The 16,275-nt window shown below is 41.6% G+C and overlaps 1 protein-coding gene across 4 annotated transcripts in view; it reads right to left on the reverse strand.

Moving 5' to 3' along the window:
• LOC109400406 (polypyrimidine tract-binding protein 2) overlaps positions 1-16,275 on the reverse strand; it is a 1,522,650-nt gene that overhangs the window by 826,893 nt on the left and 679,482 nt on the right. For 2 of the 4 annotated variants that reach the window (XM_062846594.1, XM_062846595.1), the window contains exon 1: positions 8,977-9,701. The exons of 1 other annotated variant lie outside the window; for it this stretch is intronic. The gene's annotated coding sequence lies outside the window, so the exon portion shown is untranslated. Of the gene's footprint in view, positions 1-8,976; positions 9,706-16,275 lie in introns of those variants that run through there. One more of the 4 variants, XM_062846603.1, reaches the window with a different exon arrangement.

Genomic DNA, 16,275 nt, shown 5'->3' on the forward strand with positions numbered 1-16,275 from the left:
AAATTAGTCGGTCGAAGTTCCCAAAGCACTCGGACACCAAAACTCAAGCAATCGGAGATTTGGTACACACGGATCTCGTCGGGCCGATGGAGACGGCTACACCGAGCGGGAATCGTTATTACATGGTAATGTTGGGTGATTTTAGCCGATACTGCATCGTGTACTTGTTGAAACACAAGGAGGAAGCTTCGCAGAGGATAGAAGAGTACGTTAGTCTGATGAGGAACCAGCATGGGTGCAAGCCGAAGATAATACGTTCGGACGGAGGAGGAGAATTTTGTAGCAATAATATGAAGCGGATTTTTGCTGACCACGGAATCATCCACCAGATTACTGCACCGTATTGTCCACAGCAGAACGGAAAAGCTGAAAGGAAAAATCGTTATTTGAACGAGATGCTGAGATGTCTTCTGGCTGAGTCAGGACTGCCAAAGCGATATTGGGGTGAAGCAGTGATCACCGCCAATTACCTACAGAACCTGTTACCATCGTCAACATTGAACAAAACGGCATTCGAAATTTGGACGGGATGCAAGCCAAACTACTCCCATTTGCGTGTTTTTGGAAGCGAAGCATACGTACATATTCCCAAAGAGAAGAGGCAGAAACTTGACAAGAAAGCGGAGAAACTAATATTTGTTGGATATGCTGAAGGAAGAAAAGCCTACCGTTTCCTGGATACAAGCAGTAACACCGTAATGATTAGTCGAGATGCCAAATTTCTGGAAGAGCAAGATCGTGATGCAGCTAATGGAGAAGTTCGTTGCGGAGAATCTGCCAATTTGAACGAATTTACCGTTGATTTCGAATGTGAGGAACTGGAAGGGCGAGATGATGCTGACGAGCCGGACGTAGACGTAAATGTCGAGCAAAATGATGAAAGTTTCAAGAGTTTATCAGGAGAAGAAGCCTCGGAAAATGCTGACGATCCGGATATGGAACAAGAAACTCCTAGAAGGTCAACACGTGCAACGAGAGGCATACCCCCGCAGAGATACAACCTGGAGGCTTTGATGGCAACGAATTTCGCTGACATGAACGACCCGGTAAGTTTGAAAGAAGCACTGGACGCACCAGAAGCAGTCGAATGGCAGGCCGCCATGCTGGATGAACTCGAATCACATCGCGAAAATGGAACATGGGATCTGGTTCCACTACCAAAAGGAGGCAAGTGCATCGGATGCAAATGGGTATTTCGGAGAAAACTCAATGCTGCCGGAGAAATCACGAAGTTTAAAGCCCGTTTAGTTGCCCAGGGGTTCACTCAACGATATGGCGAGGATTACCAAGAAATATTTGCTCCTGTGATGAACAGTACCACATTGCGAACATTTCTGGCTGTGGCAAGCAAACGGAAGTTGATACTCAAGCAACTGGATGTCAAGACCGCATATTTATATGGTGAGTTGCAAGAAGAAATTTACATGCGGCAACCGCCAATACACGTCGTGAAAGGCCAAGAGCATCTGGTTTGCAGATTGAGGAGGAGTATATATGGCCTTAAGCAATCCGCAAGATGTTGGAATCAACGATTGCGTAATGTCCTGGTAAAAATCGGCTTCCACCGGAGCAAGACGGACTCCTGTTTGTTTATCAAGACCACTGGTAAGAAGACCATCTATCTCGTTGTGTATGTGGATGATATACTCGTTGGAGCGGAAACCGAAGCCGAAATCCAAGCTGTTCATGATCATTTGAAAAAGTTCTTCAAGTTAACCGACCTCGGAGATTTGTCGTATTTTCTCGGATTGGAAGTTCAACGGAACGCAGGTAACTACAGTTTAACGTTGAAAGGATACATCGAGAAGCTAGCAGAGAAATTTGGAATGATAAACGCCAAAGGTGCAAGGACCCCCATGGAGACTGGATACATCAAAACTACAGAAGGAACCAAAGCTTTGGAAAGCAGCGTCAACTACCGAAGCTTGATTGGAGCTCTTCTCTACGTAGCAACTAACGCTCGACCGGATATTGCGGCATGCGTATCGATTCTTGGGAGGAAAGTATCATCACCAACCGAAGCAGACTGGACAGCCGCTAAACGAGTGGTTCGATATCTACTGGCTACCAAGGACTTCAAGCTGCATTACGGAAGACCGCAAGAGCTCATCGTTTATTCCGATGCTGATTTTGCAGGAGATGTTTCAACCCGCAAGTCTACTACCGGTTTCCTGTACTTGTATGGAGGAGGAGCAATTTCATGGGCAAGCAGATTACAGAATAGTGTCACCCTATCATCCATGGAATCTGAATATGTGGCATTAAGTGAAGCTTGTCAAGAAATAATTTGGATAAGAAACTTGCTAAACGATTTTGGAGAACAACAAGATTTACCCGCCACGATCATGGAAGACAATCAAAGTTGTTTAAGTTTTGTTCAATCAGAACGGACTAGCCGGAGATCAAAACATATTGAAACGAAACAACATTATGTCAAGGAACTAACGGAACGCAACATTATCAAATTGGAGTATTGTCCTTCAGAAGAAATGGTTGCAGATGCTTTGACCAAACCGCTTGATGCCGTAAAGTTGAAGAAGTTTGCTACTAAGATGGGACTTTTCTAGTTTGAGGATCATCTCGTTGAGGAGGAGTATTGAGCTATGCGAAGCAACGAAACGATCGTAGAATGCTGCGACTCCTTAGCAACTAACTTGTTAGGAAAAATAACATTTGTTCTCATTCTCACTCAAACCACTGTGAAATACAGACGTTATTGTTAAACCGTTATAAAGATATTTCATTCAAACCGTATACTCTGTTCAAGAATTCTGTGGAGATACCCAACGGAATTCTGTGGAGAATCCCAACGGGATTCTGTGCAGAATTCCAACGAGATTCTGTGAAGAACCCTCCCAGGATTCTGTGGAGAACCCTCCCAAGATTCAATGGAAAATCCTCCCAGGATACTGTGGAGAATCCTCTCAGAAGTCTGTAGAATACTCCCAGATTTCGGTAGAGAATACCTCCAGGATTCCGTAGAGAAAACTTGCAGAATTTTGAGGAAAATCTTTAGGGATCCTGGGGAGAATCCTCTCGGGATTCTGAGGAGAATGCTTTTAGGATTTCCAAGAGAATCCTTCCGGGATTCCGAAGAGAATCCTTTTAGGATTCCGAAGAGAACCTTTCAGGATTCGAGGGAGAATCCTTTCAGGATTCGAGGGAGAATCCTTTCAGGATTTGAAGGAAAATCCTTGCAGGATTCGAAGGAGAATCCTTTCAGGATTCTAGGGAGAATCCTTTCTGGATTCTAGGGAGAATCCTTTCAGGATTCTAGGGAGAATCCTTTCAGGATTCTAGGGAGAATCCTTTCAGGATTCTAGGGAGAATCCTTTCAGGATTCTAGGGAGAATCCTTTCAGGATTCTAGGGAGAATCCTTTCAGGATTTAGGGAGAATCCTTTCAGGATTCTAGGGAGAATCCTTTCAGGATTCTAGGAAGAATCCTTTCAGGATTCTAGGAAGAATCCTTTCAGGATTCTAGGGAGAATCCTTTCAGGATTCTAGGGAGAATCCTTTCAGGATTCTAGGGAGAATCCTTTCAGGATTCTAGGGAGAATCCTTTCAGGATTCTAGGGAGAATCCTTTCAGGATTCTAGGGAGAATCCTTTCAGGATTCTAGGGAGAATCCTTTCAGGATTCTAGGGAGAATCCTTTCAGGATTCTAGGGAGAATCCTTTCAGGATTCTAGGGAGAATCCTTTCAGGATTCTAGGGAGAATCCTTTCAGGATTCTAGGGAGAAGCCTTTCAGGATTCTAGGGAGAATCCTTTCAGGATTCTAGGAAGAATCCTTTCAGGATTCTAAGAAGAATCCTTTCAGGATTCTAGGAAGAATCCTTTCAGGATTCTAGGAAGAATCCTTTCAGGATTCTAGGAAGAATCCTTTCAGGATTCTAGGAAGAATCCTTTCAGGATTCTAGGAAGAATCCTTTCAGGATTCTAGGAAGAATCCTTTCAGGATTCTAGGAAGAATCCTTTCAGGATTCTAGGGAGAATTCTTTCAGGATTCTAGGGAGAATTCTTTCAGGATTCTAGGGAGAATCCTTTCAGGATTCTAGGGAGAATCCTTTCAGGATTCTAGGGAGAATCCTTTCAGGATTCTAGGGAGAAACCTTTCAGGATTCTAGGGAGAAACCTTTCAGGATTCTAGGGCGAATCTTTTCAGGATTCTAGGGAGAATCCTTTGAGGATTCTAGGGAAAATCCTTTCAGATTTCTATGGAAAATTCTTTTAGAATTCTGTGGAGAATTCTTCCAGGATTCAGCGGAGAATCTTCCCAGGATCAGAATTATCCCAGGTTTCTGTAAAAAATCCTCCTGAATACTGTGGAGAATTCTCTCAGGACTCTGTGGGCAATCCTGACAGAATTCTGCGGAGAATCCTTCCAGGATTTTGCGGAGAAATCTCTCAGGATTCCGTGGAGAATCCTCTCAGTATTCTGTGGTAATTCTCTCCGAATTCTATGGAGAATCCTCTCAGCATTCTGATGAGAATCCTATCAGGATGCGGAGGTTAATCCTCTCAGAATCGTAAGGAGATTCGCATCAGGATTCTTAGGAAAATCTTCTCAGAATTCTGTGAGAATCCTAAGGAAAATCCTCTTAGCATTCATTTATTTATTTGTATTCACATCAGCAGGATTCTGTGGAGAATCCTTTCAGGATTCTGTGGAGAATTTTCTCAGGGTTCTGTGGAGAAGCCTCTCAGGATTCTGAGGAGAATCATCTTGGGATTGATTCTGTGAGGAATCCTCAAGATTCTGTGGAGAATCTTCTCAGGATTCTGCGGAGAATTCTCTCAGGATTCTGCTGAGCAACCTCTCGGGATTCTGTGTAGATGGATTTTGTGAGGAATCGTCTCAGGTTTCTGTGGAAAATTCTCCCAGGATATTAAGGAGAATTCTCACAATCAAAATCTCTCAGGATTTTAAGGAGAATTTTCTCAGGATTCTTTGTATTTATTTATTTATTTATTGAGAATCCTCTTAGGATTCTGTGGAGAATCCTTTAAGGATTTTGTGGTGAATCGTCTCAAGCGGAGAATCCTCTCTGAACTCTGAGAAAAATTCTCTCAGGAATCTGAGAAAAATCCTCTCCGGATTCTGTGTAGAATCCTCTGAGGATTTTGTGGAGAATCCCAGGAGTCTGTGAAGAATTCTATGAGGGTTCTTTATATTTATTTTATTTATTGATAATCCTCTCAGGATGCTCTGAAGAATCTTCTCAAGATTCTGAGGAGAATCCTCACTGAATTATGAGCAAAATACTCTCAGGAATCTGAGAAAAATTCTCTCCAGATTTTCTGGAGAATCCTCTCAGGATTCTGAGGATTATCCTATCTGAATTCTGAGTAAAATCCTCCTTCGATTCTGAGAAAAATCTTCTCCGGATTCTGTGGAGAATCCTCTCAGGATTTTGTGGAGAATCGTATCTGGATTCTGTGAAGAATGCTGTCAGAGTTCTGTGGAGAATTTTTTCAGGATTTTAAGGAGAATTCTCTCAGGATTCTTTATATTTCTTTATATATCCTTAATGATACTGTACTGTAATAGGATCCCGTAATTTTGAAAATAAACTATTAAACTATTAAACTATTAAACTATTTATTTATTTATTAATCCTTTCAGGATTGTGTTGAGAATCCTCTCAGGACTTCCGAGATGATTCTGTGGCGAATTGTGGATGAGGATTTTATTGTCCGAGAAATACTGAGTTGTTGTGCATATAAATGGAAGCATGCCCTAACAAGTGCCACCTGTTTTTTCACCCGAAAAAGCGGAACTATGCTTCCAAAATGGAAAACCTGACAGGAACACTCAGAAGTAGAAGTTCCATTCGAGTAGGGGAAGCAACGACATCACAAGAAAACATCGCAACACGTGGTGTTTCTAGCTGCCGACTGCCGCTTTCCCCCTGCGTCCAGCAACGGAACATATCGAACGAAACAAGGAGGGTTCGATTCTGGGCGAGGAAGAACTTTTTACCCCTTTGTGTGCTTCGATAATCCACCGCATCGCACACACTTCTATCAAATGTGTGTGAGTGCGTTCGATCAAAATTGTCTGTCTGTCACCTTGGTCGTGTCTCACGTATCGCGGCACATGTGAATGCGCTGCGCACGTTGCATGTGTGAGTGATTGAGCGACGACGACGACCACGACTGGATTATGTTTATATTATTTTCAGCGCCTACTGCGATGATGCGGTATAGGGCAGTGCATGAGATTATCTCGTTCTCTTTCACTCTTACAGAAATTTTGTAAACAACAAGGCCACGAAACGTCAAAATCCCATACAAAATCAAAACAGTGCACACTGGGCCACGAGTGGGATCTAGCAAGTAAAAACCTCTAGCGTTTTGAGAGTGCATTTTTTTGAGTTGGTGTCTTCGGAGACTTGTACTTATTTTACCTGCACTTTTATGTGGTGTAGAAATTTAGTTGGTAATTTTGCCGCATAGGTGGCGCTGCGATACTAACTTTTTTGTTTTACGTCCTAGAAGTTTCCCGTCTTCTGCAAAGTTGAAGAGCGTGCAAAAATAAGAAAAGTCGCCGAGGACACCAAAGTTGTGTGACTTCAAATAACAAAGTTATACTAAAAATAGTAAAATTTACGTGAAAATCACGTTTTCATTACTATTTTGAATGTTATTTGCAAATTTATCAATTTTAACACTTCACACGTGTTAATCAAAGTAGCCTGCGCCTGATAATTCCAACTTTTTAATTTTTTGGGACATTTAAAATGGGTTCTTGGGCAAAATAGTAAAAACTACTATGATTTTTACTTGCAGTTTTTTCAAAGAGTTGCAAATTTCGGCAAAATTTGATGCTTGCTTTAAAATATACCACTTAAGACCTTTTAAATCTGAAAGTTTGCCGGAGGTATAATTTGGCGTTTTTGAGATATCTTGTTTTTAAATATTGATGTTTTTATACCTAAATTATTTTGAAAGAGAAGCAATTCTTTATTCCGGAGTTGTCCTGCCAGTAGATCCTCACGGGCCACTTTTCAATTAAGAGTTTTTTGTTGACCCAACTCCCTGATTACTTAAAATTGACGTTTTGTGTTCAATTGTTTTGCGCATTAATTTATTGAACCAACAGTGCTCATATATTTATTGGTCTATTGAAAGAATATGTATGAGCGACTCACGCAAGTGCAATCGTTATACCAATCCGTGTGGTCAATTATGATTTTCAGTTAACTCAACGTACGTACGTAAAAATGAATAAATTATTGGTTAAATTATAAAACAGTCCTCAGCTCAAGATGAGATTTTAATTCACGACTCTTATACAATAGGCAAGTGCTTTACTAATTATGTTTTTATTTTCATAATTTAATCAATATCAATCGAAACATATGTACGTTGAGTTAACTGAAAATCATTATTGATTCCACGTGTTGGTATACCAGAACTTTGCACTAAGTAATTCGCTCAGACAGGGTCAAAACCATTATATTTTTTTTCTTTTGATAGACCAATAAATATATGTGTACTGTTGATTCAATACATCAATACGCAAGGCAATTGAACACAAAACGTTAATTTTAAGTAATTAAGGCGTTGGGTAAACATAAAACTCTTAATTGAAAAGTGATCCGTGAGGATCTAATGACAGGACAACTCCGGAATAAAGAATGTCTTCTCTTTCAAAATAATTTAGGTTTAAAAACATCAATATTTAAAACAAGATATCTCAAAAACAGTAAATTATACCTCCGGCAAACTTTCAGATTTAATAGATCATGAGTGGTATATTTTGAAGCAAGCATCAAATTTTGCCGAAATTGCCGAAACTCTTTGAAAATAACTGCTGGTATAAATCATAGTAGTTTTTACTATTTTGACCAAAACCCCATTTTAAATGTCTCGAAAAATTGTAAAGTTGTTATCATCAGACGCAGGCTACTTTGATCTAAAATTGTGAAGTGTTAGAATTGATGATATTGCAAATAACATTCAAAATAGTAACAAAAACGTGATTTTCACGTAAATTTTACTATTTTTAGTATAACTTTGTTATTTGAAGTCACACAGCTTTGGTGTCTTCGGCGACTTTTCTTATTTTTGCACGCTCTACAACTTTGCAGAAGACGGGAAACCTCTAGGACGTAAAACAAAAAAGTTAGTATCGCAGCGCCACCTATGCGGCGAAATTACCAACTAAATTTCTACACCACATAAAAGTGCAGGTAAAATAAGTACAAGTCTCTGAAGACACCAACTCAAAAAAATGCACTCTCAAAACGCTAGAGGTTTTTACTTGCTAGATCCCGCTCGTGGCCCAGTGTGCAGTGCATTGCCCCATTGCGGTGGCGAGGCGATTGGGATTTTCGGTGATGGATGCATGGATAACTACCTACTAGATTGAGGAGGGGGAGTTGAGTGAGGTTCGCTTCAGTGCTTGTGTTGCACAAAGGAAGCAACAAAAAAAAAGACGACGAATTTGATGAGAAGGGCAAAAACCGACAAAAATGCATCATTTTCGATGGACGGACGGGAATTTGAGCTCCGCGTGTTTTTTAGCTGAGCTGCGTGGGCCGAGGATTATTACTTATTCAATTTAGGTGTCTTTTTTAGGTTGGAAAGAGGAGAAAAAGTCAGGTAATTTGCGACTTTCGGGAACAAACAACAATAAATTTCTGTGTGTGTTTGCGCAAAAAACTTTTCCATACAATTCACCACGCGACGCGATATGCAAAGGAATAGTGCACACAAACCCAAGCAGAAAAGTTTTAAAGGGGAATAAAAAGGGGCGAGACAAAAGCAAGAAAAAGAATGACACTTTTTTAAAAAGCTGAGCGAATGGTTTTTAAATTGAAATTCGAAAAGAAAAAAAAACGAAAAATAATTACTGGAAGTGGAAGCCGGACTTTGGCGAAATGGATAAAGTTATGATAAATGAGCAAAAATAACTACTTTCTCCAGTCTATCTGCTGGAAGGAACTCAGGGGAAAGACAAAAACTTACACAAATTTGCCGGTTCGCTTTCTCGTTGATGCTGCTCTACAGCTGGATTACGATACTCCCCTCGACAGAAGAACACTGTTGGAAACTTCTTTCGCTGCGATGGACACCTTGCACCACGATTGCCAATTAATTATCCTGGCCTGCTTTGACTAGGAGGAGGATGGAGCTTTCACACCTGGTCGCGCACTCAGTACACGATTCAAATCTGGACACAATGCCAACTAGGATATCACTTCCAACAACAAAATTCACTTTTTTTCCAAACCCCCTTATTGAACTTCTTCGCCACAAAAAATGATGACCGAGTCACTCGCGTCGACTCCGATTTCGGGGCGCCGCGGCGAAAGAAAACCACACTGCACCACCGAGTCGCGAAAATGAAAGCGAAAACGAGACCGGAAATCCCGCGGAAAACCACCAGAAAAACCTCGGCCTACTACAATCGCTGGGATGATTGAAAACTCTTCCGATGATGGAGAAAACACCGCACTTCGCGATAGAATCCGAATCAGAAAGGAAAAGGGGCAAATTTCCGAGCCACGCGCGCGTGTGTATCGACTGGGAAAAGTGTTTTCCGAAACTACTCACTGCTTTCCTGAAAAGATCGACGACAAAAGAACGAACGAGCGGCTGATGAATAGAGACGACGACTCTGTGCTTGAGTTGAGACTGACGACGACGACGGCGACTCTCCGAAACTGTGCAGACCACCGATGACAAATTTGCGTTTGTGTGCGAAGTGTTGTGTTGTGTATCCAAAAAGTGTCATCCAAACGCAACTACTGTATTGGCGTGTCTCCGACTCCAACACTTCTTCATCGCCAAACAGCAGGCCGTGCGCCGGCGGACATTGCATGCTTGATGATGCGCTGCGCGCACACACATTCATCCACCGGCGGCGACGATGGAACCGCCGCAACTCAAAAATCACGAACACGATAAAAAACTAATCACGCACACCTACATGCAAATCCATATGATAAATCGGGCTATCCCGGCGCCGACATCAGTGGGCAAAATTGCGGGAGCAAACCAAAATATCTAGATGTAAGTCGTCGATTAGGGGGATTAATGTTGTCTAAAATCTTCACGCAATCAATAATCTCAATACTTTGATATTATAATTTCGTTCCGTATTAAAAGCGTCAATACAAAAACCAAATTTTATTTGTTGAATCGACAAAAATGTCTCTGACGATCCGTTTCACCTTAAAACCGAACCACACACACATAGCACACACACAACTACGGATATACATCGCAGCGAAGCAAGCCATGTGCGCCGGCGGTCCATCGAGAATCGAAGCAGCCGCCGCCGGTGGTGGCGGCGAATTCGATAATCATCGGCATCATTGTACAGTCGGGTCTCCTATTAAACGCTGCCTCCACTTACGTCCATCGCGTTTTCCAGTCGGTCTTCTGACCAATTAGTCCATTTTTTGTATGTGATGAGTCTATATAGTAAGCACTAACTGCCCTAAAAAATAAGCTGGATTGGATGCAAAACAGCTGCGAATTTGAGGTGGGCGTTAAGTGAGCGGCAGCGTCTAATACAAGACTCGACTGTATGGAGGATGCTCGCCGCCTGTCGCCGTCAGTCATCATCCGAAGCCGACTGAACCGAGTTTTGGGTTTGACGCCGCCCGTGCCGGTCGTCCCATGGACGTCGCGACGCAGTGATCGACAAAATGCATCCGCGCTCCGCGGCATTCGGAAAATCAATGACGTGCGGTTTTGAGGCGTCACAGTGGGGCAGAAATGTCAGAATTGTGGATAAAATAACTATCTTGTGTATTTAATTTTTCTTGAATATACCGCATTTAGTTCACCACTGGACTGCGCACAGAGTCTTCATAAGTGCGAAAACGTAAATAAAACTGCGCGATTGCATCAAATCATTCGATGTATGCTGAGTAAGTGCTCCGAAGACACCAACACAGACAAACAGACGTATCACTTAGAACAAAATGCGATAAAAATCATCGTCACGAAAACATCATCGCCCAATGCTAATTACGCTGTGGTTCGCAAATCCACTGAGTAGATGGCGGTAGTGAGCAAACGTCAAACAGGAGCAAAAACGATGCGAGCGCTATGAGCAAGCGATTTGCGAACTACGGAATATTTGAATAGTCAGTTAAAAAGGGAAACGATGGGATGTGAGTAGAGTAAGACGTCTGTTTGTCTGTGACACCAAGTTGATTGGATGCAATCGCGCACTTCTATTTGCGTTTTCGTGAAAACTAGTGCGATAGTCCAGTGGTGAACTAAATGCGCTATATTAAGTGGATCTTCTTGAAGGCGAAGCATAAAATCATTCAACCATTTTTGAAGGTGTCTTTTTAGGATGACGATGAAACTAGATAAATGTTGGAATGAACGAATATCAAACAATAGGGCACTGCAAGTCGTGGTTGCTAAGGTAAATTTTGACGTATCGTGGCCTTCTTTTTAGATAGACTGTTCAGATTTCTGACTTCTCCAATCTCGACTGCTTTTCGTGGAGTAGGGTAACCAATATAATTTGGACCCCATATATTTTGGACCCCCTGGGTCGTATTATCACAACTTACACATATTTAATGAAGAGATGACGTAAAATTTTAGAATCAAACGCTAAATTAGATTGCTCTACACGGGTAGCAATCATTTCCTCACTGGAAATATAATTATTTGCCTTGAAATTAAATTTTATCAATCTGGTCATCCATGCGAGTGTCGCAACATGTTTACAAAAAGAGATTGCGGTGCTGAGGAAACTTGCAGATGTAAACAAAAACGTTTATCATTCTAGCGTATTAAATTCGCAAAGTTCGTCTAATCAGCCTATGTCAATTAAGTAATTAGGATGTGATCCAACTTATTGAAGTGGCAGATTCTTCGAAAATTAACGGGTTTAAACACCGTGTGTCCAAAATATATATTTAAGAGGGTCTAAAATGTATTGGGGTGTCCAAAACAGTGTAAACTGATGCTTTAAAAATCAGTCATTTTCATCAAATATTCTGCCAGAAAAGACCTTTGTATACTTTTAACGGGCAGCGGAGGCTTTCACGATCATACTAACATCATCATTATGTGTAATACCATCTGAATCAGTTTGATTTTGACTTAAATTCAAACTAATGTCCTCTAGGGGTCCAAAATTCGACCGTTACCCTATTTGATTTAGTTAAAAAAAAGTAGGGTTCACGTGCGTGAGACCTCCAGGAGGTCCTTCTGGAATTCCATCCTCCAAGAAATCCTTCACGGTTTCTCCACAAACTTGTTCCAGAACTCCTCCACGAGTTTCTTCTGAGGGAATTCTTGATAAGATTCTTCCAGGTCCTGGCATGTGGTTTCTCCACAAATTTATTCTTAAACCTCTCTAGGGTTTTCTTCTGTAGTTCCTCAGGACGCTTCATCTGAGATTTCTTTTAGAGTTCCATTAGAAGTTCCCTCTGGCACGGTAAAGGCTGGGTATGCTGCGCAATTCAGATCTCATTGTGATCAACTCTGCCCACTCCACCGGCCGGAAAATATGAGCAACCTTAGGAAAGATCGGGTAACCAACCCCGGTTGGAACTTTGGTCATAGGCTAACAGGGAAGGGGGAGTTTACTTCGGCAAACCTGAGCGTCTATTCTCCAGGAGGAGCGATTCACAACAGCTGTTGGCGACTACGCGCCAGCGCGCCTCTATGGTATGGATCTCTACAAAAATCCGATGGATGTACCCCTCGCCGATAGGTACGGTATGGACAGATGGACTGGAATGACAGTGCGGTAAGTCTATATTGTTCGTATGCAGGAGAGAATGCAAAAATGTGCAAATCACGATAGCAATATTGATTACGTTTAGCATACAAAGTTGTTAAATTTCACAGTGAATTAGAATCATAGAATTAATTGTTAAAACAGAACTAGATTACGAATTGTGTTAAGGTAATATCATGCAGTGATGTGGGTGATAATTCTTTCTAATTTAACATGTGTATTGCCAGGAATTCGCCTATCGAAATCGTTCTAAAGCATTCAAATCCTACATTACTGAATTGAACTTACGGACTAGAGTGGTAAACTTACTATTAGCTAAAAACACATACAAAACCTTAATCTATCTTAAATGTTACATTTAATTATTGGCAAGACAAAGTTTGCCGGGACAGCTAGTAAGAAATAAATCCACTTCAAAAAGCGGATCTTCTTGAAGGCGAAAATTAGAGAACGAAACTTAACTAATTTTAATGGTGACTTTAAAATTTCTACAGCTTTCGGACTGAGAAAACTTTTGACAGCTTTTCGTGGATTATTTAATAAACTTAAAAGGGGTTTGCATGCGTGGGACCTCCAGGGTGTCCTTCTGGGATTCCACAGGAATTCCATGCGGAATTCCTCCAAGAAAACCTTTGGGGTTCCTCCACAAATTTGTCCCAGTACTCCTCCACGAGTTTCTCCTGAGATTCCCAGGGAGTTTAATTAGGATTCCTCCAGGAAATACATCTCAGAGATTTTTTCTGGGATATCTTGAAGAATACCTTCTGAAATTCAGAATCACTTCGGCAGCGTGCCGACATTTACGTCGTCGTCGTCGTGCCAAAAATTCGCGACTATCAAGTTGATGCTTTTGTTTGCGGTTTCCCGAAAGTAATGCCGCTTGTAAATACTACACAGGATCAAATATTTTACCAAAAACAAATCAATGCTCAAACATCTGGTTTGACTCAATCGAATTTAAATTAGCATCAACGAAGCGAAGAATCTACCTTATGCCCTCCATCATTCGAAAGATGTTGGCGCGTCGATCGTTGCACGCTAATGATTTTCCGGTGGGTTGAAGGCGTTTGATAACGAATAAAATGCACCAACACCCGATTTTTTATTGTTTGTTCAGTGCATATTTGGGCAAGATTGGACTATTTTACATAAAGTGATTCTTGTAATATGCCTGCCATTTTGTACTGGTATTATCAATGCAGTCGAAACTCGGTATTTGATGCGAGCGAAAATCGGTTGTTTTTCATAATCCTGGGACTTAACTTTGGAAGTGGTGCGCCGTGTAGTTCATCTGGACCGCTAAATAGCGCGAGATGAAAAAAAACTATTTTTGTTCGCATCATATTCCGGATTTCGATTGGGTTGATAATATTATTTATTAAATACCGGTAAAAAATTGTAGAATTAGCCCGAATTAAAATACACCAAAATACATTTAAAATGAAAATAAAAACAATGTCCCGACCAACGTCGTACTGCCGTACGCACGTTCCCTCTCAACTCCCACGTTACGTTGAGCGCATAGTGGCTGAGGTGCGATGCAAAGAGATAAGAGATCGGATAAGCGTCGAAGCACACTCTGTGGAAACTATATGCAGAACGCATGAACCGCACATAGTAGATGAGTTGTGATGAGTGCGGAGATGCGATGGAGCTGCTTCGACGCATGTGAACGCAAGAGAATGCTTGTCGGGTATGGATTTTATGATTCCGTTCGTTGTGTATGTAAGGCAATGCGGATTTAATGTGTTGGGAATGCTAGTAGGTAATATAAAATGCGTTAATATGTTGTTGTTTTTGAACATAACTCAATGCTTTTTCACATGACATGCATTTTGATGGACCAGACGTAATAAAAAATTATCATACTGTCTATCGATCACCATGTAAAATAACATATTTCATTGCATATAAAATAGTATTCCATCATATCGTTTAAGTATTTTACAGCATAATTTTGTTATTATATGTGTATAAGAAAACATTTTATTTTCTCTGTTCGGGATTTGAATCAAGTGATCAATGTTTGATATGGTCGTTTGTTATTCATGCATGTTATGTGCATGTTATTCATGTGCAAGTTAGAAAGTTTAAGGTTTTATGGTATTCAACTTGCTAAATTGCTAAAAGGATTCTTTTAGCAGGTTGCAAAGTTCTGCTTTTTTCTTTGTTAGGCAAAACTATATCTCTTAGAGCACCTTTACCGGTGCGCGACTAAACTAAATTACATAGCGCAGTATCATAGCGCTATACCTTATCGGGGGCTACTAACCGGGCTAGTAAAATAGCAGCGAGGCTTTCGGGAAACATCGAGCGCACAAATTTAGGCGCCCGATAGTTGCGCAGGAAACGATTGCTATTTCATATGTGTCAAAAGTGTTGTGTTCTTTTTATTTGTTTGTTTCGAACAAAACGCACCAGTGGTAAGCAACACATTTTGTAAACACTTGCAGTTAGAGAAAATCTGCTGCGAATATCACAAGCGAAAATGTCCAGGTGTACCCGTCGCAGCGTTCGGGTGAGTGAAGTGCTGGAAGAATAAAAAGAAAATATCACTCCCAAACGGAAGGGACAGCCTCCACGAAGGAAGCACGACACCGCAATAGAGGAGGAGGAGTGGAAGCCTATCCACCAAAGCGGGGCAGAGTACGACCACCGAAAGAATCACCGGAGGACAAGCCGGAAGATATGAGTGTCACAGCTGTGGGATGTCTCCCGGGGCGTGAGCGAGAAACGGAAAATCTTGCTCAGCATGTCGAGGGGATTTCGGTGAATAATGGTTCGGGAACTGTGTAGATCACTGGTTCCTCCGCAAATACCTACGGGAATTCCTCCGGGGATTCCTCCAGAAACTCCTCCGAGAATTCCTCCAAGAATTCCGTCGGTAATTCCTCCAAGAATTCCTTCGGGAATTCCTCCGAGAATTCCTCTAGGAATTCCTCCGGGAATCCCTCCAGAAATTCCTCCGGGAATTCCTCCAGAAATTCCTCCGAGGATTCCTCCGGGAATTCCTCCGGGAACTCCTCCGGGAATTCCTCCAGGAATTCCTCCGGGGATTCATTCAGGAATTCCTCCGGGGATTCATTCAGGAATTCTTCCGGGGATTCATTCAGGAATTCCTCCGGGGATTCATTCAGGAATCCCTCCGGGGAATTATCCAGGGATTCCTCCGGGGAATTTTCCAGGAATTCCTCCGGGGAATTTTCCAAGAATTCTTCCGGAGGATCCTCAAGAAATTCCTCCGGGAAACCCGACAGCATTTTCTCCTTGGATTCCTCAATAAACTCCTCAAAGAGTTCCTCCAGGAATTTCTTCGGGAATTTCTTCAGGCATCCCTCCGGAGATTAATATAGAAATCGATCCGGGTATTTCTCTTGGGATTTCTCCAGGAATTCTTCCAGAGATTCCTGTAGCAATTGATCCTGTGATTCATTAAGGAACTTCTCCGGGAATTTCTTCAGAAATTCCTTTTGTAATATTTCTAGAGTTCTTTTACGATTCCTTCTTTAATTTCTTCTGGCATTCCTGCAAGAGTTCGTTCAGGA

This window comes from Aedes albopictus, chromosome 1 (assembly GCF_035046485.1).
Source record: "Aedes albopictus strain Foshan chromosome 1, AalbF5, whole genome shotgun sequence".
Lineage (NCBI taxonomy): Eukaryota > Metazoa > Arthropoda > Insecta > Diptera > Culicidae > Aedes > Aedes albopictus.